At 44.6% G+C, this 25,153-nt stretch overlaps 1 pseudogene; it reads right to left on the reverse strand.

The window, feature by feature from the left end:
• Positions 1 to 373: 373 nt before the first annotated feature.
• LOC145525295 (olfactory receptor 9I1-like) lies at positions 374 to 24,349 on the reverse strand (annotated as a pseudogene).
• Between the last annotated feature and the right edge of the window lie 804 nt (positions 24,350 to 25,153).

Consider the following 25,153-nt stretch of genomic DNA (forward strand, 5'->3'; position numbering starts at 1 on the left):
CATCTGGGCATGTGGCTGGGTGCCACGGGAGGCTGCCGCCACCACGACGGTCTTGGCCAGCACAGTGGACACACAGGTTGTGAAGGTGACCCCCCTAAACCGCCTGGTGTACAGCACAGGTGAGGGGCCCTGGAGGGCCAATGAACATGAAGGGGCAGAGGAAATAGAGGGCCAAGGTGGACAGCGGAAGGTCTCTGAGTTAGTGATCACTGGCTCGGATGACGGGGGCGTGGTGGTGCCCAATGAAGATGCCCAAGGTGGTCAGAGTGAGGAGGAGATGCAGGGCCGGGAGCTCCTGGTAGGACAGGAAGTCAAGGGTTAGGGGATGCACTGACCGCTCTCCCTGTTGGGCCACTGGCCCTCGGGACGCTTCTCACAGGTAGCACTGTCTAAAGGAAGAGAGAGAAATGGGGTCAGAGAACAGAGTGCGGAAGCTTCTGGAAACTTTCCTGCAGTCAAGCGGTTATACGAATTGTGATGGCCTTTTCCCATAGAATCACTGTGCTTCAGCCTTCTTACGATGGGCCTCCCAGGTGGCCTGGCGTCCCGAGATTCAGGGCCAGAAACACAGGTGGCAGAAGCCCCGACAGCCGCGGCTCTTCATGCATCACGCTGCAGTGAGGCAGCAGTGACACGGCAGCCTATGACGCTCGTCCCTCCGAACTGGCCAACCGCGGGGCAGTGCTGCAGGTCACAGCCACAGCTAGTTTAGCTTTGACTTATTCATCGGCCTATTTTACATAAGGAATATCTATGGGAATGCTTACTACATACAGCGACTCTCCTTTTTTATGGAGTTATCTTTTTTTTAAAGACTTTTTTTTTGATGTGGACCATTTGAAAAATCTTTATTGAATTTGTGACAGTATCGCTTCTGTTTTACGGTTTGGTTTTTGGCCGCAAGGCACATGGGATCTTTACTCCCTGACCAGGGATGGAACATGCACCCCTGCATTGGAAGGCAAAGTCTCAACCATTGGGCCACCAGGGAAGTCCCCACGCTTTTCTAAATCACTCCTTTGATAGAGCTCAGCAGAGCTTTGCTTTCTGTAGTGAACTGATCAGTTTTGTGGCTAGAGCACTGCAGCAGCAATATATTCCCATTCACCTCTTTCCTTGGTTTGGATTCTGAACCTGGTCTTCCCAACCCAATCTCTTTCCTTTTCAGTGCATCCACCACCCCAAACACATATCAAAACACTTACTGCTTCTCTATTTGAGTAATTCAGTGGCTCCCTATGTCCTACAGAACAAAGTTCATGCTTCTGAGTCTGGCAAGTAAGGCCTTCTGTGATGTGACCATCTGCCTCCTACATATCTCCCATCTCAGTCTAGAGTCAAGTCACCCTAGGCTCCTTATTGCTTTCATGCCTAAGACTTCCCTAACTTATTTCTTGCCCTGGACTGTCCTTATCAAGTTTCACTGCCTTTGAAGCACTACATGTTGTTCAAGGCCCATATCCCATGTCAGCCCCTCTGGTGAAAACCCTCCCTACCTTCCTCCATTGGAGCTGGTTGTTTCTCTCTGCTTTCAGGACTCAGTGCTTGAGGTCTGATTGAAGTGACAGATATTAACTTTGAGCCTAGTTTCTCTATTATACAGTGATCCTTCTCCTTCAGCAGATCACGAGCTCTGTGGGGCCAAGACTGAGCCTTACCACCTTGGCACCCATACAGTAGATGCCAGTTGCTATCTGTTGGATGAATGGCATCTTAGTAAAATATAGATTAAGTCACCAGTGGGGCTCAGCTCCGTGCTCTGGGGTCGGGGGTGAGAGGGAGATCCAAGGAGGGGGTATATGTATACATGCAGCTGAGTCACTTTGTTGTCCCTCAGAAACTGACACAGTGTTGTAAAGCAATTATACTCTGATTAAAAAAAATGAAAAACATCACTGCGGGGCTTTCTCCCAATATTTATGGAATCTCTACCACGTGCCAGACATTAAAATAGGTACAAAATTTGGACAAACTCATGGCCGATGAAAGAAAGAATGAATGTATAACCATAAAAGGTTATAAGGTAGGATGTGGGAAGGGCATATTGACACCATCTTTTGATCTCCTCTTCCCTGGATTTTTTTTTTTTCTCATTAAAATAATCTTTCCTTGATGTGGGCTTCCCTGGTAACTCAGTAAAGAATCTGCCTGCAATGCAGGAGACCCAGGTTCGGTCCCCAAGTCTGGAAGATCCCCCGGAGATGAGATGGCAACCTACTCCAGCATTCTTGCCTGGAGAATTCCACGGACAGACCATGGAGTCACAGAGAGTCAGACATGACTGAGCAGTAACTCAGATTAACAGTGTTAATGTGTTAACTTAAAGTGTTAATTCTGAGGGCCTTCTCTGGGCCTTGGGGTGGCACCCCCAAATGGGGCTCACCTGCATCCCTGAGGCTCCTCCCTCAGCTTCCTCACCAGATTGCTGCCGTGGGACCCAGCTGGGCGGGGCGCCAACAGGAAATCCGCAAAGCCGGGCGTCACTCCCGAGGACACGGTCCGGCTCAAGCTGCCCTTGAGCAAGCCTGCAGGAGAAGGAGGTGGAGACCCACGTCCTCTGGCTCCCCTTCTTCCCCAGGGCCTCGGCTGGGAGCCTGGCGTGGAAGTGGGACCAGTCACAGAGATGCCCGTGGCGGCGGGGCTGAGGTGATGCTGCCCTTGGAGACGGCCACACGGCCGCCGGCGCCCCGGATCTCCGCCCGCAGCTGCTGCTCCGGCCGCTCGGGGCTGCCACTGTCAGAGCCCACCGGGCCCACCCGGGTCCAGTGAAGGTGACTCAAGAGCGTGGCCAGGAGCGGTGGGTGCTGCCGGGCACCGCGCGCTGGAAGGACGGGAACCGGAAGTGATCCCAGAACCGGGGATGCTGAGGCCCGTGGCCCTTCTGCGGGAGGCCCGGGGTGCGCACTCCTGGCTAGAACGCCCGCTGGTCCCCCTGCTGAGTATCCACTCATGTTCTCATCAGACACCAGGTGCTTGGCCTTATTCCTCCCCTCTCTGCCCATTATTATTAAAAACATTTTTTTTTTCCATACAAAAAGCTGTACATAATGAACTTATACAACTTGATGGGTTTGGAGATAAGTATATGCCTGTGAACCATGAACTTCCAGATGTTCAAGCTGGTTTTAGAAAAGGCAGAGGAACCAGAGATCAAATTGCCAACATCCGCTGGATCATCGAAAAAGCAAGAGAGTTCCAGAAAAACATCTATTTCTGCTTTATTGACTATGCCAAAGCCTTTGATTGTGTGGATCACAATAAACTGTGGAAAATTCTTCAAGAGATGGGAATACCAGACCATCTGACCTGCCTCTTGAGAAACCTGTATGCAGGTCAGGAAGCAACAGTTAGAACTGGACATGGAACAACAGACTGGTTCCAAATAGGAAAAGGAGTACGTCAAGGCTGTATATTGTCACCCTGCTTATTTAACTTATATGCAGAGTACATCATGAGAAACACAGGGCTGGAAGAAACACAAGCTGGAATCAAGACTTCCGGGAGAAATATCAATAACCTCAGATATGCAGATGCCACCACCCTTATGGCAGAAAGGGAAGAAGAACTAAAGAGCCTCTTGATGAAGGTGAAAGAGGAGAGTGAAAAAGTTGGCTTAAAGCTCAACATTCAGAAAACTAAGATCATGGCATCTGGTCCCATCACTTCATGGCAGATAGATGGGGAAACAGTGGAAACAGTATCAGACTTTATTTTGGGGGGCTCCAAAATCACTGCAGATGGTGATTGCAGCTATGAAATTAAAAGACGCTTACTCCTTGGAAGGAAGGTTATGACCAACCTAGATAGCATATTTAAAAGCAGAGACATTACTTTGCCAACAAAAGTCCGTCTAGTCAAGGCTATGGTTTTTCCAGTAGTCATGTATGGATGTGAGAGTTGGACAGTGAAGAAAGCTGAGCGCCGAAGAATTGATGCTTTTGAACTGTGGTGTTGGAGAAGACTCTTGAGAGTCCCTTGGACTGCAAGGAGATCCAAGAAGTCCATCCTAAAGGAGATCAGTCCTGGGTGTTCATTGGAAGGACTGGTGTTGAAGCTGAAACTCCAATACTTTGGCCACCTCATGCGAAGGGTTGACTCACTGGAAGAGACCCTAATGCTGGGTAGGATAGGGGGCAGGAGGAGAAGGGGACAACAGAGGATGAAATGGTTGGATGGCATTACCGACTCGATGGACATGGGTTTGGGTAGACTCCGGGAGTTGGTGATGGACAGAGAGGCCTGGCGTGCTGTGGTTCATGGGTCACAGAGAGTCGGACACGACTGAGCAACTGAGCTGAGCTGAATGTGCCTGTGAAACCATCACCACGATCTATGCCACAAACCTATGCATCAGGTCCCTGTTTCTTCCCACCTTCCTCTTTATTATTATTATGTTTTTGTGATAAGGACACAACACAATATTTATCTTCTTAGCTAATTTTTAAGCATACAATGCAGTATTGTTTACTGCAGGCATCATGCTATACAGGAGCTCTCTAGGACTTGTTTCTTTCGTATAACTGAAAATTTGTACCCTTTGACTGATATCTCCCCTTTTTTCCCCTCCTTCCAGCCTCTTCCCTCTTCCCTCCTTCCAACCATTGTTATTACTCTCTGCTTCTAGGAGACTGACTATTTTAGATTATCTTGTAAGAAGTATCATGGAGTATTTATGATTCTGTGTCTGTCTGTCTTTTATTTTTAATTTTATCTCTTGTCCAGGTCTTTCCAAAGCCTATAGGCTCAGGCTGGAGAAGCCAATTCACCTTCAGAAGGAATGCAACGGACTAAAGAATATATCTTCGGGTGCTGGTGAAAGAAGCAGAGAAGAACAGGAATGCTGTTAATAAGTGTTTTATGTTTCAATATTGTATAGTTCTTGACACTGAGAAATAAAGGTTCAAGTGAATTAAACTTGGGTTATCATTGTAAGAATTGAAACAGGATATAGGACTTTCCAAGCACTTTAAGGAAAATATATTAAAAAAATTAGGAAATTTCAAGAAATTTAGGAAAAAATTAGGAAAAACAAGAAAAAAGTATAATAAATTGAAAACTATAACAATAGCAACAGTAAATGAATGCATAGACATCCCTTCTAAGAAATAAAAGTGCTTTTCTGCTTGTTATTTTTATTAATAGGGTTTATTATTTATTAGTAAAAAGTTATGACCAAGCACATAAAAGAGAAAACTTTATAAGAGGGAGGAACAGCATCAAACATGTTAGCAATCAGAGTAAATGTGAAAGGTCGAATCACTCTGGCTAAGAAGAGTGCTGTGTCACACGACCGTGTTTAAAATAGAAAACTAATACGGACTTCCCTGGAGAAGAGAATGGCAACTCGCTGCAGTCTTCTTGCCTGGAGAATCCCATGGACAGAGCATCCTGGTGGGCTACAGTCCATGGAGTCGCAAAGAGTTGGACATGACTGAGTGACTAACACACAGGCACGCACGCACACACACACACACACACACACACGCACGCACGCACACACACACACACACACACACACGCACGCACACACACACACACACACACACAATAAGGACTGACTATAGCACGGGGCACTTTACTCAATACTCTGTAACGAAAAAAAAATCTAAGAGTGGATATACATATGTATGACTGATTCAGTTTGCTACACACCTGAAACTAACACGGCATGTAAATTCACTATTCACTCCAACAAAAATTAAAAACAGCAACAATAAAACAAACCAGGGTCCAGAGTTCCCTGCGTGCTGCTAGTGAACTCCCCGGCCATCGGAGTCCCCTAGGTGCCGTATTCTGACCTCTGTGGGCTCCCCTGTGGGCTCCCCTGCCCTCTCTCTGCCAGTTGGAGGCTTGACCAGAGACTGAGGCTGGGAGGAGAGCAGGGTAGAGAATCCCCACCCCTAGATGCCCCTCTGCTCAGCCGTGGGTTGGCAGTGTCTTCCTTCATCCGAGAAAGACCGCAGTTCTAGTGGGGAGGACCTCTCCCACTACTCCCTCCTCCTGTGAACGGGGAGGGGGAGCTTCTTACTGTGCCTGTCCCAGGCGTTTCACCTGTAACCCTGCCTAAAAAAGTGAAAGTGTTCATCACTCAGTCCTGTCTGACTCTTTGCGACCGCACGGACTGGGGGACTGCAACCCCAGGCTCCTCTGTCCATGGGATTCTCCAGGCAAGGATACTGGAGTGGGTTGCCATGCCTTCGTCCAGAGGATCTTCCTGACCCAGGGATCGAACTCATGTCTCCTGTGTCTCCCGCATTGGCAGGCAGATTCTTTACCACTCGTGCCACCTGTCAAGCCCGACATATATAGACTGCCATGTGTGAAATGTAATAGACAGCTAGTGGGAAGCTTCTGTATAGCACAGGGAGCTCAGCTTGGTGCTCTGTGATGACTTAGAAGGGTGGGATTGAGGGGGAGTGGAAGGGAGGTTCAGGAATGCAGGGATGTATGGTGGCTCAGACAGTAAAGAATCCGCCTGCAATGCGGGACACCTGGGTTCGATCCCTGGGGTGGGAAGATCCCCTGGAGAGGGCATGGCAGACCACTCCAGTATTCTTGCCTGGAGAATCCCATGGACAGAGGAGCTTGGCGGGCTACAGCCCATGGGGTCACAGAGAGTCGGACGCGACTGAGCGACTGAGCACAGCACATATTGTATTCACGTTGCTGTGCAGCAGAAACTAACACGGCATTGTAAAGTGATTATACGCTAATGAAAAAAAGCTAAGAAACTCTCGTAGAATTAAAAGACTTTTTTTTCCCATAGAGAAACGTAAAGACTAAACAAAATATGACTTATCTATTGAGTGGCACCGTATGAAGCTTTCCCTGATGCCTGCTCCTCAGGCTGGGCTTGAGTTCTTGCTTCTCATCCCCTGCCAGCCCCGGGACCCTTGCCTTTATCCCATCATCACGGAGCTCTTTCTGTCTCAGACGGTTTCAGCTCAAGTCTTCCCTCCCCGCATGATACTCTAAGCAGGACCCATTGAACAGGTCTTAGTTGTCGGGCGCCTGAATGAATGCACGCCCTTCTCTCTCCTCCTCGTCCCCCTCCCCTCCTCCTGGAGGTTGTCCAGGCTACTCCGGGCAGAGTTTACTGTCTCAGGCTTTCCCCAGCCTGTTAGGGAAGCTGTCCCACCAGGTGTACGCAGACAGGTTCTTTCACTTCAAAGTCTTTGGTGACTCTCTGGCCCTATACTAGCCGAAATGACACAGAGGACTTGGGAACTGACTTTTCTCAAAAGGTAACTGCTGCTTCCAAGTTTGCATTGCTAGCATTATTGTTAGAGTCTTATCATTATCGTTAGAATCTTATATTACAATCATCCTATTGTTAGAACATTATTGCTAGAATCTTATCATTATTGCTAGAATCTATCATTATTTTTAAGAGCAACAACCACTAACTACTGGAGTGGATTGCCATTTCGAACTCCGAGGGATCTTCCTGACCCAGGGATCGAACCCACATCTGTTGTGTCTCCTGCTTTGGCAGGCAGATTCGTTACCGCTGCACTACCTGTGAAGCACCTAACATTTATGAGCATTTGTTATATAGCAGGCACTGATTATTCCATTGTTAACACCCACAATGACTCTAAGGTATATCTTTGTCACCTTTGTCTTGTAGGTGAGGAATGTGGAGCTCAAAAGGGATGCCTTAATTGGTCAGGATCGCATAACGAATAAGATGTTTTTAAGATTCAAATCCAGGTTTCCTGACTTTGAAGCCAGGGTCCTTCATCATTTCTAGAGCTTCTGCTTCCCAGCCCATCTCTGCTGGTTCCCTCTGCTGGTTTGCATCCTGGGATTCATGTGAAACCAGTAGAATTTCTACTAGGTCCTTTGACAGGATGAACTCTGGGGTTTTACAGAACCAGAGTTGGAAAAAACAAGGACTGTTGCCAAATGCTCAAGCATTTCTTAAGATGTAGTCCATTTGGAGCTCCCTTGAATTTTAGCAAAATGAAGATGCCATGCCACGGAGTGGGGTCCCTGTGTTTAGCGGGACTATGCAGACACCTTGAGTTCATGGACCTAGGAGCGTGTGGGCTCCCAGGCTGACCCCGGGGGTAATGAACTTAATTGTCAGAGGTCAGCCTCACATCACAAGTGACCCACTGGGCTGTGATGCTGGGAGACCTAGGACGTGGGCCAGGTGTACCCTCAGGGCTGGGATGTAACCAGCCGGACAGGTGACAGTACCATCAGCTGGAGACTTAACCTGCCTGAGTGATGTCTCAGCGGAGCCAAGCATTCTGGCCACAGGTCTGATTTCATAGAGATGCTTGTCCAGTTTCTTCCTTACGCTCCAATTCTAGGCTTATGGCTCATCCTTCCGAGAAGACATTGGCTTCGGATAGAGGATTTTCTGCAGGGAGAGAATACACCGACCAGCCAGCTCAAGGCTGTCAGTCGTGTTGAAAATCACATTTCTCATTCTGAGTTAATAAGTGATGTCTGAGTTTGACAGTGATTTTGGGCAGCTCAAGCCAGCCCCACCAATACTAGGCATTCCTGGGTGAGTACTTTTTCCTGGAACTGTGATGTCATGCCATTGTCTGGGCCCTACTTGACTATGAGCCCTTTGAAGTTGGCAGCTGGGGCTTACTCATAGTAGTATCTGAGGGGATTATGATCTGGCCTGTAGCGGTTGTTCAGAAAGCATCTATTGACTGGATGTGAACCGTGTGATTTTTGGAGCTACTAAGCTGAGAGTAGTAATCAGCACCTCAGTGCTGAATGTATCAGGAGGCTTTATTTTCCTTTGTCATTGGGGTGCCTGACCCAAGAGCGATGTTTGCTCGCTCGTTCTCGTGAGGACCATGAGCTTGGAGAAGGAGGCCCCGGATCATGGCATCTGGTCCCATCACTTCATGGCAGATAGATGGGGAAACAGTGGAAACAGTGGCTGACTTTATTTTTCTGGGCTCCAAAATCACTGCAGATGGTGACTGCAGCCATGAAATTAAAAGACGCTTACTCCTTGGAAGGAAAGTTATGACCAAACTAGACAGCGTATTAAAAAGCAGAGACATTACTTTGTCAACAAAGGTCCATCTAGTCAAGGCTATGGTTTTTCCAGTGGTCATGTATGGATGTGAGAGTTGGACGGTGAAGAAAGCTGAGCACCGAAGAATTGATGCTTTTGAACTGTGGTGTTGGAGAAGACTCTTGAGAGTCCCTTGGACTGCAAGGAGATCCAACCAGTCCATCCTGAAGGATATCAGTTCTGGGTGTTCATTGGAAGGACTGGTGCTGAAGCTGAAACTCCAATACTTTAGCCATCTGATGTGAAGAGCTGACTCATTGGAAAAGACCCTGATGCTGGGAAAGGTTGGGGGCAGGAGGAGAAGGGGATGACAGAGGATGAGATGGTTGGATGGCATCACAGACTTGATGGACATGGGTTTAGGTGGACTCTGGGAGTTGGTGATGGACAGGGAGGCCTGGCGTGCTGCGGTTCATGGGGTCGCAAAGAGTCGGACACGACTGAGCAACTGAACTGAACTGAACTGAAGTGAAATTATTTACTAAAAAGAAGCAGGCTCACAGATTCTAAAAACACACTGACAGCTGTAACCTTGACCAGAAGGGATCGGGGCTGAGAGGTCAGGGAGCGTCTGGACTCCGGTTAGAGGGACGTGCGCAGGGATTATACACTATGCAGAAGGGGAGACCAGGCAGACGGAGTGAGCAGGGGCCGTTAGTCAACTAAGGGCCGTGGAATGCTCTTTCCTCATGGATCGTGCGGGGACAAACACAGTCGCAGTTCCGGAGAGCTCAGGTGCGCTCCTGAGGGCAGGTATGAGGGGGGCGGGGGCAGGGGCCTCGGAAGGGCAGTCTCGGGGCGGAAACACCTGTCCAGTGCGGAAAGCGTCCTTGAACCCACGTTCCCGTCCGGTCCTCATCGTCCTCCAGGTGACGCAGGACTTATCGCTGTCGTTTTACAGGCGGGAAGTGCCGAGAGATGGAGCAATGTGCTCCGGGTCACAAAAGCAGTAAATGCGAGATCCGGGCGTAGAACCTGAGTCACCTGGACCCGGCCCCACTCCTGCACCGAGTGACAAGGCAGTCCTTCTGAAACGGGACGGGGCGTCACCGGCAAGAGCCGCGTGGATGACACTGCCGGGCAGCTCGTGTGCTTTGAAATATCTCCCCAATGCAGGGGGTGGATCGGCGGAGCTTTGCCCTTTCCCACGCCAGCTGCCGCACAGAGCAGGCTGCGCATCCTGCCACGAGCTCTAAAAAGCCTCAGGAGGCTCAGGGCTGCCGCATCCCTGCCCTGGCTGACGGCTGAAGCCTGAAATTCTTCTTCGTTATATAACATCCCTCCCCCATCCCGTCAATGAGAAGGAGCCCAGTCGTCGTATAGGAGGCTCCCCTAGGACATTCCCCAGGATTCAAACCCTGACTCAGACCCCGCCATCTGTGTGAGCCCAGCAAGACATTCAATTCCCTGGGGTCTCACTTTCGTTTCTCCGAAGATGGGAGCTAGTGTGCATCCCACTCGCTCGGCTGTTGTGAAGCTTCAATGTGATAATTAGGCATTCAGTAGAGCTGGGTGAATTTTAAAGTGCTGTGAAAAATAAGGGATGGTTGAGCCAGGATTGGAAACAGCAACAGCAGCATGTTGCTGTCAACAGCATGTTCACCCCAGGGGCCTCCCAGCGGCGGGTTGGCGGGAGGGCTGAGTGCGGGGACTGTGCACTGGTCAGCCTGAAGGGGGCGCCAGGGCGGACAGAACGTGCAGGGCGGGAGAGGAGGGTCCAGGAGCGGGAACCCCGGCCCGCCATCTGCTTTATAAAATGAAGCTTTATTGCAACGCTGTCACAGTCATTTGTTTAGTATTGCCTTCGGCTCCTTTCACATCCTACTGGAAGACGAGCAGTTTTGACAGAGGCTGGATCAGCCGGCAAGGCCTAAAATATTTACAGTCTGTTTCTTTATAGAAAAAATTTATCTGATGCTGCTTTAAAGCAACTCTTAATTTACAAGAAATACAAAGGAGGGTGGCATACATGTTTTCCATTGCCGAGTGACAGATAACCGCAAATTTAGTTGCTTAAGATCATGAGCGACCATAAGTTCTTGTGTCTGATGCACAGTGAGACCAGACGGTACTGAACTGTCAGAGTCTGGAGCAGAGGAAGTTTTATGGAGGGCCACGCAAGGAAGCGAGTGGTTCCTGCCCCCTAAAACCTCACTCTCCCAAGGATTTCAACAAGGCATTCTCTTTTTTTTTTTTTTGAATTGATATTTTAAAAAAGTTTTTATTGGCGTATAGTTATTTGCACTTATTTACAAGGTTGTGTTAGTTTCAAGGGTACAGCAAAGTGGATCAGTTATACATATACATATATCTACTCTTTTTTTTTTTAAAGACTTTTCCCGTATCGGCCATTACAGAGTAAGCCATTACTGAGTAGAGTTCCCTGTGCTGTACAGCTGGCACTTGTCAATCATCTATTTTATCTGTAGTAGAGTGTATCTGTCAATCCCGGTTTCCCAGTATATCCCTCTCCTCACTTATCCCTGGTAAACATAAGTTTGTTTACTGCATCCATGACTCTACTTTTGTACCAGCAAAGCATTCATTGTTCTGAATTTTTAAATTGGAGTATAATTGCTTTACAATGTTGTGTTAGTTTTTGTTGCACAACAAACTGAATCAGCTATGTGTATGCATTTATCCCCTCCCTCTTGAGCCTCCCTCCCACCCCCCTGCCCCATCCAGCCCCTAGGTCATCACAGAGCTCTGAACTGAGCTCCCTGTGCTTTACAGCAGGTTCCTGCCAGCTGTCTGTTTGACACGTGGTCGCGTATTATGTCAATGCTGCTTTCCCGACTCATCCCCCTCTCTCCTCCCCTCACCCCAGTATGTCCACAAGTCTGTTCTCAATGTCTGTATTCCTGCCCTGCAAAGATGTTCATCTGTACCATTTTTCTAGATTTCATATACGAATATATGAGTTATATCCAATATTTGTTTTGCTCTTTCTGACTTACTTCATGCTGTATAACAGACTCTAGTTTCATCCACATCACTACAAATGACCTAATCTTGTTTCTTTTTTTTTTGACTAATATTCTTTTGTATATATGCACAGCATCTTTTTTATTCATTCATCTGTCCATGGACATTTAGGTGCTTCCATGTCCTGGCTATCGAAAATAGTGCTGCAGTGAGCATTGGAGTACACGTGTGGTTTTGAATCATGGTGTTCTCAGGGTGTGTGCCCAGGAGGGGGACTGTTGGGTCACATGGTCACAGGGTAATGCCAAGGTGAAGGAGGGGTGAAGTTGGTTGTTCAAGCTTCTTGGTGCAGGACTCCTTTGTCCAAATAGGTCGGGTCATGATGTTCCTACAAACCTCCAATATAGACAATGTTATTCTCGGTTCTGCCACTTTTTCTCTCTATATGAATGGAAAACCCTTCTACTCTTAAAAGTCAGAAACTTGAGAACTGGCTATCCTATATATTTCAGGCTATAGGCAACATTATTAACTGTAAACAAAAGCATAGACTACAAAGGTTAAAGTAAAAGAAGCAGATCTAATCTGCTATGGAGGCAGAGTTGTTCTTCCCTGTTACAAAATGACACATATCTCATAATGTCCATGAAACGGCTGTTGGGGTGTGAGTTATCTGTGTCTTCTGCTCAGGATCTCCTGTAGCTGAAATCTAAGCACTGGGTGGGATAATAATTTCACCTGAGACTCAAAGTTGTCTTACAAGTCCCATCAGGTTGTTGGCAGAGTTCATTGCTTTGTGAATTTAGGACTGTGGTGCCTGTTTCCTTGGTAGCTGTGGCCAGGAGCTGGTTTCAAGCCCACCCTTGCCTCTTAGCCCCCTCTCACCGTCTGGCAGCTCACTTCTTCAAGGCATGTAAGATGATGTCTCTACTGTTTCGAATTTCTCTTTGCTCCATCAGGTCAGACCCGGTCAAGATAACTGCCTTTTTGGATGAACTCAGAGTCAACTAATTGGAGACCCTGCTTACATCTTAAAAATCTGGTACTCTCATAACAGAAGTGCTATCCCATCGTATCTCAGGGGCTGCCCTCATCCTAGGAGAGAGGATTATAGAATTCTGCCCACTCCAACCACTCAGACAAATCTAGAATGTAGAATATTTATAAGACAACTATGTGTCTCGAAACAAGTGAAAAGGAAGGAGAACTGTATGAGATTAAAAGCAGGCGAAAAATGTAGCACTCAAATGCAGTGCTTTAATTTAGACTGGACCTGGATTAAAACTAATAAAAACTACAAAACCCATTCTTGGGTAAACGAGGAAAATATGAATGAGAACAAGATATTAAATATTGTGATGGGATAATCGGTCATTTTCTCAGGCGTGGTAGTATTGCAGGGAAGAACCAAATCCACCTCCATATGGAACGGTTTCTTTGACTTGCTTTTCATCGCCTTTGTTGTTATAATTAAACAGAAGGGACTTGTCTCAATGACTCCTGCCCCTCTGCCTGACTGTTAAACGGAAGTGCCTTTGTTCCAGACCCTGTCCACCTGTGAATGGTCAGAAGGAAGAAATTAACACCTCCCCTGCCCAAGGCTTGCTATTCTAGGAGATATTTGCAAGATTAATGACCTTTTTACTTTGTTTCCTAACCTCTCCCAATCTTTGACCTGTAAAAGAACCTGGCATTCAGACCTCATAAGATGACTGTTTTGAGACATTAGTCTGCCATCTTCTCTGTCTGCTGGCTTTCCAAATAAAGTATTCCTTGCCTCAACACCTGGTCTCTGATTCACTGACCTGTCATGTGGCAAGCAGAGTGAACTTGGACTCGGTAACAGTAGTGGTGTTATAATATCATAGTCATGTAAGAGAATATCCATAATATCCATAGTATTTAAAAAAGATCATTGAAGTATAACAAACACTCAGAAAAATTAATGTATAGATGAATTTTCAGTCTGAACAGATCTGAGTTACTAGCACCAGATGGAAATCAAATACTTCACTAATCCCTGAAACCCTTCTGTGTGACCCAGGTCTAATAGCATCGATTACTTTGCTTGCCTTTGTCCTTTATGTATCTGGAATCATATAATATATAGTCATTTGTGTCTGATTCCCTTCATTCAACATTGTGCTAGTGAGATTCAACCAGATGTTGCAGTAAACTGTAATAGTTTTGATGGAATCACTACTTTTTCTTCATAGAGGTGTCTAGCATACTTTAAGAAAATTTTGCTGAATGGAGAATATTCTTAATTCTATTTTTTCACATTGAACTATATGTTTCAGTGAAAATAAGTATTTCCATATGTGCATTTTTTGACCTTTAATTAAAACACCTACTTTTCTTTGATAATTTCTTTTAAGAAAAAAAATCATAAAATTATGATCTTTTGAATGTTTCATCAAATTTAAATGTTGAATGAAAAATGATTGACTTTATTATTTCACTCCAGTTCAGAAGAGAAATTTCTCCAAGTGAATCAGGGACTCCACCAAAAAGAGTCTTGTCACAAGTCAATATAATACAAACCACAATTATGTAAATTCAGAATTAAATCTTGTACACTGATTTGTATGTTTGTTTAGTTTTTCCTTTTCAATGGAATGGATAAATTTCAATTTCAATGCCTTTCAGTTTGCAAGATTTGCTTTCATTACTTGGAACTTGCTAAAACCTTCAAAAGTTGAAGCTTCTTGTGCTCCAGTTCTTACATTTTTTATTAAAGATCAAGATTTCTAACTGATTTAAAATAAATACAATTCAAATTTTGGAAACATTTAAACAAAGGAGCTCAATATTATTGTAGATCACTCAGGTTGATTAAAGAGGAGCATTTCAAAGCCTTACATACTTCTACGATGCTGTGGATAAGAAGCAGGAAAGAAATGTTGAGCTGCCATGCCAGAGGGTTTTTGTTTTTGTTATTCAATCCCATCTTGATCAAAACATTTTGTACTCCCTTTCTCTAACTGTATCGCTATGAAAATACTTGTAAATGCTAAAAACTATAGCTTCCTTTTTGATGGAAAAACCATCATAACTTGTCTGGATGTGATTCTAAATTATGTGTGCCACAGTTGACTTCAAATATAAGTCTGTGCCATAGGTTTCATAGTTCAGTAAGAACATCCTTTGGTTTTTTTTCATGATTTCGTGCTTCAGTAAAACTTGTATTTGTCTTACCAGCACATAAACAAGGAGTGTTGTCTTCAAGCTTGACGTTTTATGTGGAATTTACAGCAGCATTCACAATAATGTCATCTATTTCATATTTGCCAGAATGAACTCTCAACAGCTTTGCTTTGAAGAATTGGACAAAAAAAAATCAAATTATTGGAGTAGATTTTCTGTTTGAAGTTTTTAATGACACTGACATAAAACCGTTATCATTTCACTTGTGAAATTGTAATTTTCTATTGGAGACAATACATTACCAAGTATTGTTTTACTTTCTCTCTGTGCACAAAACATTGGAATTAAAGAAATGAGCTAAATTACTTTTGATGAGTTTGAAAAGTCGTGCTTTGTGGAGTGAAATGTAAACACACCTGCTATTTTAAATTGTTGTCATCAGGCACAGTCTTTGAGAGCAAGGGGTAATGTACCTTTAGATGATTTGTATCTTCTACTGTTCAAATCCTCATGGACACTACTAAGACATCTGCAGTGGATGATAAATGATGACAAACATTTCGTGCAAAATATATGTTCATCATTAACTGTCTTGTGTAACATGCACTTCTGTTTTTTTGCTACCAAAAGTGCTCGCTGCAAAATATGAAAATGATACCAAACAATAGTATATATTGGCCTGACTTTTGCCTTGTACAAAAATGGACCAAACTACTATGGCAAAAGCTTTTGGACTACTCTCTAATACGCTGTAGCAGGACGGCATTTATACCTAGGAGTCAGCCCAGTGGACAACCTGTTGGCATCATGTGCTGAGCCATGGACCACAGTATAACTGGCTAGTACACCCGTGGCTGCCAGGGGCAGCAGATTTGACTATTTCCTCACCACTGCCCTAGACCTGAGAAATGAGCTGTCTCTAGATCCTGTGTCTGGAAGATTTCTTTTTTTTTTTTTCTAATTTTTTAAGCAGGGCTCACCTTGCTTGTTGTCCTTGGACAAGAGATTTCATTCCGGAAAGAATCAAATAAAGAGAGACAAGATTTGGCTGATTAGTCTTTCAGATTTAAATACATGTCAACATGATAGCCCTGTTCACTGTGTACATGTCCCCCACACTGTTAGACTGACCAGGGTAGAAGGTAGAAGTACAAAAATGGAAACACATCAAGCTATTAATAAAAAAGTGAAAAGTCTGGGACAAATGCTGCACTGACTAGGATGCCAGGACAACAGGTGTCAGTAAAGCCCGTCCTGGGAAAACCTTTCAGTTGTAAACGTGCTTTTCTTTCCTTTCCTCCGTCCCTGCTACCTTTCTCCCTACTTCCTTCCTTCACCTTTCTTCTTTCTTTCTTTCCTCCCTTTCTCTTTTTCTTCTTGAAGCATTAAAGCCTTTCTTTCCTTCAAGGTAACTGATGCTAAATATAGATTTATGGTTTAAAGCTAGCAGCATTTTACTGAGGTATAATATAAATACAGTAACTGCCATGACAGTGACTGAACTGGGATTCTGTAGAGGCTCAGATGGTAAAGAATCTGCCTGCAATGTGGGAGACCCAGGTTCCATCCCTGGGTTGGGAAGATCCCCTGGAGAAGGGCATGGCAACCCACTCCACTGTTCTTGCCTGGAGAATCCCATGGACAGAGGAGCTTGGGGGGCTGCAGTCCATGGAATTGCAAAGAGTCGGACACAACTGAGCGGCTGAGCACAGCACAGCACAGTGACTGAACAAACAACAAAATTCACTAATTGTTGCGATTTAAGTCTGTAGATTAACGAATTTTGATAGTATACAAGTGCACATATAATCACACAGATCGAGGTATAGAAGATTTCCATAGCCCAGGAAATCCTTCCTGCTCCTTTCCAGACCATCGTTCTTCCCTCATCCTGCAGAGGCAATCGCTATCTGGTTTCCATTATCATAGGTTAGTTTGTCTACCTGAACTTCATAGAAAGGAAACCTTTCTGTCTGGCTTCTTTCATTCATCATAACTTTCTTATTTTTGAGATTTGTCCATGTTGTTGTATGTATCAATGGTTCATTTCTTTAAAAAATGCTGAGTTTGAATATACAACAATTCATTTATCCATTCTTCTGTCTTTACACATTTGGGTTGTTTTCAGTGTTGAGTTGATATGAGTAAAGCTGCAGTGGAAGTTGCTGTAAAAGTTGTTTTGGGTGAACATAAGCATTTGTTCTCATGAGTCCATACCAAGGAGAAGGAATTACTGGGACATAGGGTAGATGTATCTTTAACTTTATAAGAAACTGGAAAATGATTCTCCAAAGTCCTATAATTTTATACTTGTCATGCCAAGGGTCAGAGAGCACATGGAGAAGTTGGAGTTCTCACTGCAGGACTTCCCACACTGCAGGTGGGAAAGTCTTGGCAGTTGTTTAAAACGCATCCAATTCCTTCAAAAAATAAGATAATTCAGATTTTATTATTATTTTAGTTTGTGAAGCTTATGTTTAATAAGGAATTTTTCTGTTTTCTCTGTTATCAAATTTATTGGCACAATGTTGGTCATACTATCTCCTTATTCTATTTTATGATACCTATAGGATCTGTAGTAATGCCCTTTTAAAATTTAAAAAATCCTGGTACTTGGGACTTCTATTAATCTTTTCAAGGAAGCGAAGTTTGAGTTTTTGTTGAGTTTTACAAAATCTATTTTTATTAACAGGTTTGTTGAGATATAATTGACATTCATCTATTTTTTATTTCATTGATCTTTTTCTCATCTTTACTGCTTCTTTTATTCTATTTTCTTTGGGTTTAATTTGATCTTCTTTTTCTAGCTTCTTGAAGTGGAAGCTTAGATAATTGATTCAAGACATTTCCCCCTTAGTATAGCCATTTAGAACTCTAAGCACTGCTTTAATACCATCCCCATCCCAAATTTTCATATTTATTTTATTAGTGCTCGGTTTAAAATATTTACTTATTCCCATTTTAATTTATTTTTCCTGCACAGGTTATTTAGGAGTGTATTCTTTAATTTCTTTTAGTCATTAATTACTAGCATTATTGGGCTTCCCTTGTATCTCAGTCGGTAAAGAATCTGCCTGCAATGCAGGAGACCTGGGTTTGATTTCTGGGTTGGGAAGATCCCCTGGAGAAGGAAATGGCAATCCACTCCAGTATTCTTGCCTGGAGAATCCCATGGACAGAGGATCCTGGTGGGCTACAGTCCATGGAGTCTCAAGTGTTGGACGTGACTTAGCGACTAAACCACCACCACTACTAGCATTATGCATTTAATTCATTGTGGAAAGAGAACTTGTTTGTCTTGATTTCACTTCTTTGTGATTTATTGAGACCTGACCAGCATATAGGAGAAGGCAATGGCACCCCACTCCAGTACTCTTGCCTGGAAAATCCCATGGACGGAGGAGCCTGGTAGGCTACAGTCCATGGGGTCGCTAAGAGTCGGACACGACTGAGCGACTTCACTTTCACTTTTCGCTTTCATGCACTGGAGAAGGAAATGGCAACCCACTCCAGTATTCTTGCCTGGAGAATCCCAGGGACGGAGGAGCCTGGTGGACTGCCGTCTATGGGGTTGCACAGAGTCGGACACGACTGAAGCGACTTAGCAGCAGCAGACCAGCATATAATCCATTTTGGTGGATGTTCCACATAAACTTGAACAGAATTTGGGTTCTCCTGGATTTGGGCATGTAGCATTCCATGTATATCAATTAGATCAGTTTGGTTAGTGGTATTCAACTATCTGCCCTTACTGACTTTGACCTACTTTTTCTACATATTACTGAAGAGAAGTGTTAGCATATCCACCTTTGTATTTTCTTCATGTATTTTGAAGCTATGTTATTGGGTACATAAAGATGTACTATTGTTATTTCCTTCTGAAAAATTAATGTTTTCCTTTATCTCTGGTTGTATTCTTTTCCTTAAAGTCTCTTGTTTAATAATCACATAACCATCCTAGCTTCTTTATTTTAGTGTTTCCATGAAATAAAATTTTTCATTCTTTTGCCTTCAACCAATCTATGCCTTATCTTTGAAGAGTGTCCCCTATAAAGAGCATATGGCACAAATGCCTATGGCTGATTCATATTGGTGTATGGCAAAAACCATCAGAGTTTTGTAAAGTAATTATCCTCCAATTAAAATAAATAAATAAATTTTAAAAATAGAAAAAAAGATCAAAGCAGGCTATCCATAGCATTAAAAATCCCTTATTCTTCCATTAACATGATCCCCAGCTATAATCTTTCATAAAGAGTAAAATTCAGTATTAATGAGCATAGAGACAAAGGATAAAGAGAGGGTAACTGGAAAACTCAAACATGGTTGAGTTGGGGAATGGGAGGTGGGATGTGGTGATCAGTTTACTAGGATTATGCGATCTTTTAGCTCTGTGATATCAGAGAGTAGCCCTAGAACTCTGAGAATTTGGAGGGTAAACTAAAGAGAAAGAGGGAAAGAGAAAAGAGGCAGAAGAAACCAGCCAAACAAATTTCACCAAACTTGCAGCTTTTCTTACAGAGCTGGTAGTTCTTGCCCACTTCTAGGGTGCCAGTGAAAGCATTCATTCTTTAGGGTAAGCTTCATATGGTATTGATGCTGTTGATGCTTATCTCTCTGAGGAGAATGTGGGTGAGGATGAAGGGCTCTTATCTAAGCTACATCCCTTGGGAACTGAATTTTACAAATGACTTTTCTGATTGCGCCTTCTATGTCTTTGTTCCTCAGACTGTAGGTCAAAGGATTTAGCATAGGGATGACCACAGTGTAAAAGACACAATCTTGTTCTCTGGGGATTTCGTCTGAGTTACTTCTCTGGCACATGAAAGCAAGTGTCCCAAAGAAGAGAACAAAAGAAGTGAGATAGGAGGTGCAGGTGGAGAAGGTCTTGGCTTTCCCACCAGCAGCCTTCACTCTTAGAATCGTTCTGATGGTGAGCGTGTAGGAGACCAGGATGATCATGCCGTTGGCCAAGAACATGAGTTTGGCAGCAAAGAGGATGACAATCTCACTCTGTGTCGTGCTGCTGGACGCAAGCTTTAGCAGGGGTGGGAGATGGCAGAAGAAGAAGTTGATCTGATTGTCAACGCAGGAGGAGAGGGTAAAGGTGTGTGTGGTACGCAGGATGGCCCTTGATAATCCACAGACATAGGCCCCGGCCAACAAGCCCATATAGATGCCTGGAGACATCCCCACGTTATAGTGCAGTGGGTTGCTAATGGCAACAAAGTTGTCATAGGCCATCACAGTGAGCAGGTAAAGTGAACTGATGGTGAAGATGATGGCGAAGGTGGTGAAGAAAAAGAACTGGGCTGGACATCGGCCATAGGAGATGACCATTTTGCTGTGGTCAGTGTGGCCAGAGTCGGAGGGGTGATGACCAAGGTGTAGCAGGCATCCAGCAGGGAAAGAAGGCCCAGGAAGAAGTCCATGGGGCGGGGAGTTAGGTGTCCACTGGGGTTAGAATAAGCATCTCCACATTTCCCGAAAGGGTGACTAGGTAGAAACTGGGAAACTTCAGGAAGTGCGGAACGGTCAGTTCAGGGTGACCTGTGAAACCCACAGAGTGAACTCTGCTGCAGTGGTGAGGTTTCTTCAGCCATAGGTTCCATGCAGCTGGGCGGCCTCAGAAGGAGAATGGAATTAGAGATTCCAGACCTGCAGGCCTTTGTCTTCTTTAGTGTCAGATCTTAGATGAAAATCTCAGGTATTTTTCTGCTCAGAGAGAGAAAAGAATGTTATAATTTAAAGAATCTGCAGGAACTCCCCTGGTGGTCCAGTGGCTAAGACTCCGAACTTCCAGTGCAGGGGCCATGGGTTTGATTCCTGGCCAGGGGACTAGATCTCACATGCGGCAACTAAAAATTCTGCATGCCACAAAAGATTGAAGATTCCACGTTCTATAGCAAAGACCTGGTGCACCAAGTGAAGAAATACATAAAAATAAATAATAACAATAAAAGAGTCTATAGCTAGCAGTTACTATGGAGGGTGTTTACCTGTGTATCCTTCTGGAAAATGGACTTTGGGTAGGTATTTCTTCAGGTTCACTTGCTTGTTGTCTATCTAAGACCAGAGAGCCTTAGACTATCAAGACTGGAAGGGACCAATCTGGAGTCTCTCTTTCCTAGAATATCCCCAACAGATTGTCACGCAGCCCAGGTGTACACCAGGGCTGCCTTATATGGATCCCAAAGTTGGGCCCTGATAACTCCCAGCAGGGCGTAGACGGTGATGTGAATGGTGCCTGCAGAGTGGTCAGACGCAGAGTCCTCTGATACCTGATGGGGACTTCCTGGGCACTCTACCTTTGGAAAATTCTTCCTGTTGGGAAAGCCACCTTACTCTTTCTGTATTTTCTACACATTAGTATTGGGCTTCCCAGTTGGCACAGTGGTCAATAATCTGCCAATGCAGGAGAGGCAGGTTTGATCCCTGGGTTGGGAAGATCCCCTCGAGGAGGAAATTGTTACCCACTCCAGTATTCTTTCCTGGGAAGCCCCGTGGACAGAGAAGCCTGGCAGGCTACAGTTCACAGGGCTGCAAAGAGTTGGACATGACTGAGTGACTGAGTTTAAGGTTTAAGTTTTACACATTAGTATTATGCTTGATTCTGCACGTTGAGCAAAACCCTTCTCTCCCAAGATAGATAACGATCATGCCCACCCTTATCTCGTCTCTTATTCTTCAAGTCAAACATTTCCAGTCATTTCAGCAATTCTCGGTGAGCCCTTTCATAATCTATTTTTGTTCTGCTATGAACATGGTTATCATGTGTCTCGAATCTCTTTTTGGAGGGTCCTTGAGAGAAAGCAATTCTGTGAAAATCGTTAGATTTATGAGGCTCTCATTCTGTGCCAGACGTTTCCACATTAATTGACTGATTTCTCTCAATAATCCTGAAATAGCCGTTATGAATTTCCACTCGTGAAATGTGTAAGCTGAGGGTCAGGAAGTTAAAGTGCCTTGTCAAAGGATAAATTGCAAGCGCAGAAATTCTGGGAACTTAAGCTATGGTGTCACGACTCTAGGGCACTGCTTGTTTCATCACCCTACACTGGTCCTTCTTAACCACCATCTGTCTCCTTTAATTTTTAGCTTCTGTAGTCTAGAGGTAGCTCATAGAAAGGGCGTTAAGAGAAATCAGGTTGATTCTTCACTTTCTAGGGGTGGAATGGATTCTTTGATAGCTACTCATTGTTCCAGGCTCTGCCCTCTGGAATGAAGCCTCCAGGGGGTGGGGGTGGAGGCTTCTCCATCACCGGGAGACTCACCAGGAGGCTGGTTGGAGTCAGGGTTAAAGACTTGTTTGTGAGCTAGGGGTTCTCACCAGCCAAAGAGCTTCCATAAAACATTTTGGGCTGTCTGTCAGGTTTGACCCTGAGAATTTCAAGGCTCATAAGGCAAAAGCAAATTCCTAGTATTTCAGACACAGAATACCAGGTCCACCAAGTTTCTGATAATCACCATATTCAATCTGTTGATTAGCAGTAGCTTGAGTATCGACCACCCTGGTTCACCCCATCACTCTTATCTTCTCGACTGTAAGTGCCTTTCCCCCAGAGCACTGCTATTACTGCGATCTTTCTGTGTTCCTACCTTTTGTTCCTTTCTGTCCCTCTGTTAAATGTTTCCCATCATTTTTCTCTTTTTTGCCTCCTCATAACTTATATGTAGGTGTGGCTATTCACCCCATGAAGGTCCATCATCTTATTGAAAAACTGAAAGAGTTTTTCAGGGTTTTTTTTTTAGTTCAAATACTTTAAAAAGAGAATTTGATGTATCCAGCTGCCTTTTTGGGAGCCAGTCCAAAAGTTAAAAAGTTGAAATTATATAGCCAGCCTACATGTTAACTGTTTGTTGTGTCCAAAGGGTCAGTTATGTGGTACAAAACAAAGCTTCATGCCTTCACCTGGATTGTGGAAGATGCTGGCATTGTGATATCTTTTTGAGATCCAAGTCTTGAAAACTCAGCTTGGAACTTATTGGTATAGACATCCTGAGTTTGCACTCACATCTATTATTCTGTTCCAAGACTCTATAAATCCTTCTTTCAAAGTAGCATTCTTTATCCTTATTTAGCCACACACTCTTTTTTTCCTTCTTTCCATAGAGATGAAAATTTACAGACATGGAACCCATGCTTTAGGACACGCTTAACTAAATATCCTCCAACAACTCTTTTTGCTATGCTTGTCTCTGAATCATAAGATTAGAAATGTAAGTTTCTTTGAAGCATTTAAAAGATTACTTTGAAAATTTCACTATTTGGACTAAATAGCTAGCAAATTCAGATTTCTAAACAATCCCAATCCCATGCTTTGCAGACACAGCAATATCCCACTGCTTAGTTGGATTTGGACTGGCTAATCCACCATCTTTTTCCCAGAGTGGGCGTAATCTTTTGACTTCCCAGGCGGCTCAGTGGTAAAGTAGCTGCCTGCAATGCCGGAGATGCAAGAGGCAAGGGTTCGATCCCTGTGGAGGAAAGATCCTCTGGAGTAGGAAATGACCACCTGCTCCAGTATTCTTGCCTGGAAAATCCTATGGACAGAGGAGCCTGGAGGGCTACAGTCCATGGCGTTGCAAAGAGTCGGACAACCAGTGAACATGCAGGCAGTATAATCTTTCAGTCCAGCCCTTTGACGTGTCCCACAACATTTGCATAACTTAGTTAACACAGACTGAGAATAGGCACCTTCATGCCCTCATTGACCTAAAAAGAAACGTTCATCTGGCAACTTTCTTTTGGATGGCGGTAGCTAAAACTTGCATCTATTCAAGACACCGTCTCCATGGGGAAACCTGACAGAGAGAGCGTTCCTTGAAACTCAGTTATCAGTAGTTTTCTGCTGGTTTCTGGGTCCACGTCTGTCTGACGTCTGATATTTGAATATGACCTTGTGTTAGCTCTGCTAAGAGCGTCTGGGTGACTGGCTTCTCATTCTCTCCAGGGTTTGGGGGTCACGATGCCCATGGCCATCAGGATGGGCTTACATGCTCTTCTCCAGCAGTTGGTGGGAGTAACCATAACCCTTAGCAGAGCTCCTGGACTTTATAAACACACAGAGCCCTGGAGTCAGAGAGGACCTTGGCACGCAGTTCCGTGAGGTTCCCTCTCTGCTCTTCAGAGTCCTCAGCCTTTGTGGAGATGCCTTGAGGGACCCAGCAGGGGAAGTGAGCAGGAGGTTTCCGCGTCATCACCTCCCTCTCTGTAACACCCATTTCCGCATTATCTTTTTTTTGGGGGGGGGGATGATTCCTTCACAATTTTGTGATGGTTTTTGCCACACAACAGTATGAATCAGCCACAGGCACGCGTGTGTCCCTCGCTCCTGAGCCCCCCCCCCCCATCCATCCCTCCAGCTTGTCACAGAGCACCCTGGCTTTGGGTCCCCTGTGTCATACCTCAACCCCCCACTGGCTCTCTCTTTTACATGTGGTAATGGGTATGTTTCAATGCTCTTGTCTCAAATCATGCCACCCTCTCCTTATCCCACTGAGTCCAAAAGTCTGTTCTTTATGTCTGTGTCTCCTTTGCTGCCTTGCACTTGGGATCATCGGTACCATCCTTCAAGATTCCATATATGTGTGTTAATATACAGTATTTATCTTTCTCTTTCTGACTTACTTTACTCTGTATATCAGGCTCTAGTTTCATCTACTTGATTAGAACTGACTCAAATGTGCTCCTTTTCATGGCTGAGTAATATTCCATTGTGTATATGTACCACAACTTCCTTATCCACTCATCTGCCGATGGACATCTAGGTTGCTTCCATGTCCTGGCTGTTGTAAACGGTGCTGCAGTGAACATGGGGGTACACGTGTCTTCTTCAGTTTTGGTTTCCTTGGGGTGTGTGCCCAGCAGTGAGATTGCTGGGTGGTATGGTAGTTTTACTCCTAATTTTTTAAGGAAATCTCCACACTCTTCTCCACAGTGGTTGTACCAGTTTGCATTCCCACCAACAGTGTAAGAAGGTTCCTTTTTCTCCACACTCTCTCCAGCATTTATTGTTTGTAGACTAT

The sequence above is a fragment of the Giraffa tippelskirchi genome, chromosome 11 (assembly GCF_054371585.1).
Source record: "Giraffa tippelskirchi isolate mGirTip1 chromosome 11, T2T-mGirTip1v1.2.pri, whole genome shotgun sequence".
In the NCBI taxonomy this organism is placed as follows: domain Eukaryota; kingdom Metazoa; phylum Chordata; class Mammalia; order Artiodactyla; family Giraffidae; genus Giraffa; species Giraffa tippelskirchi.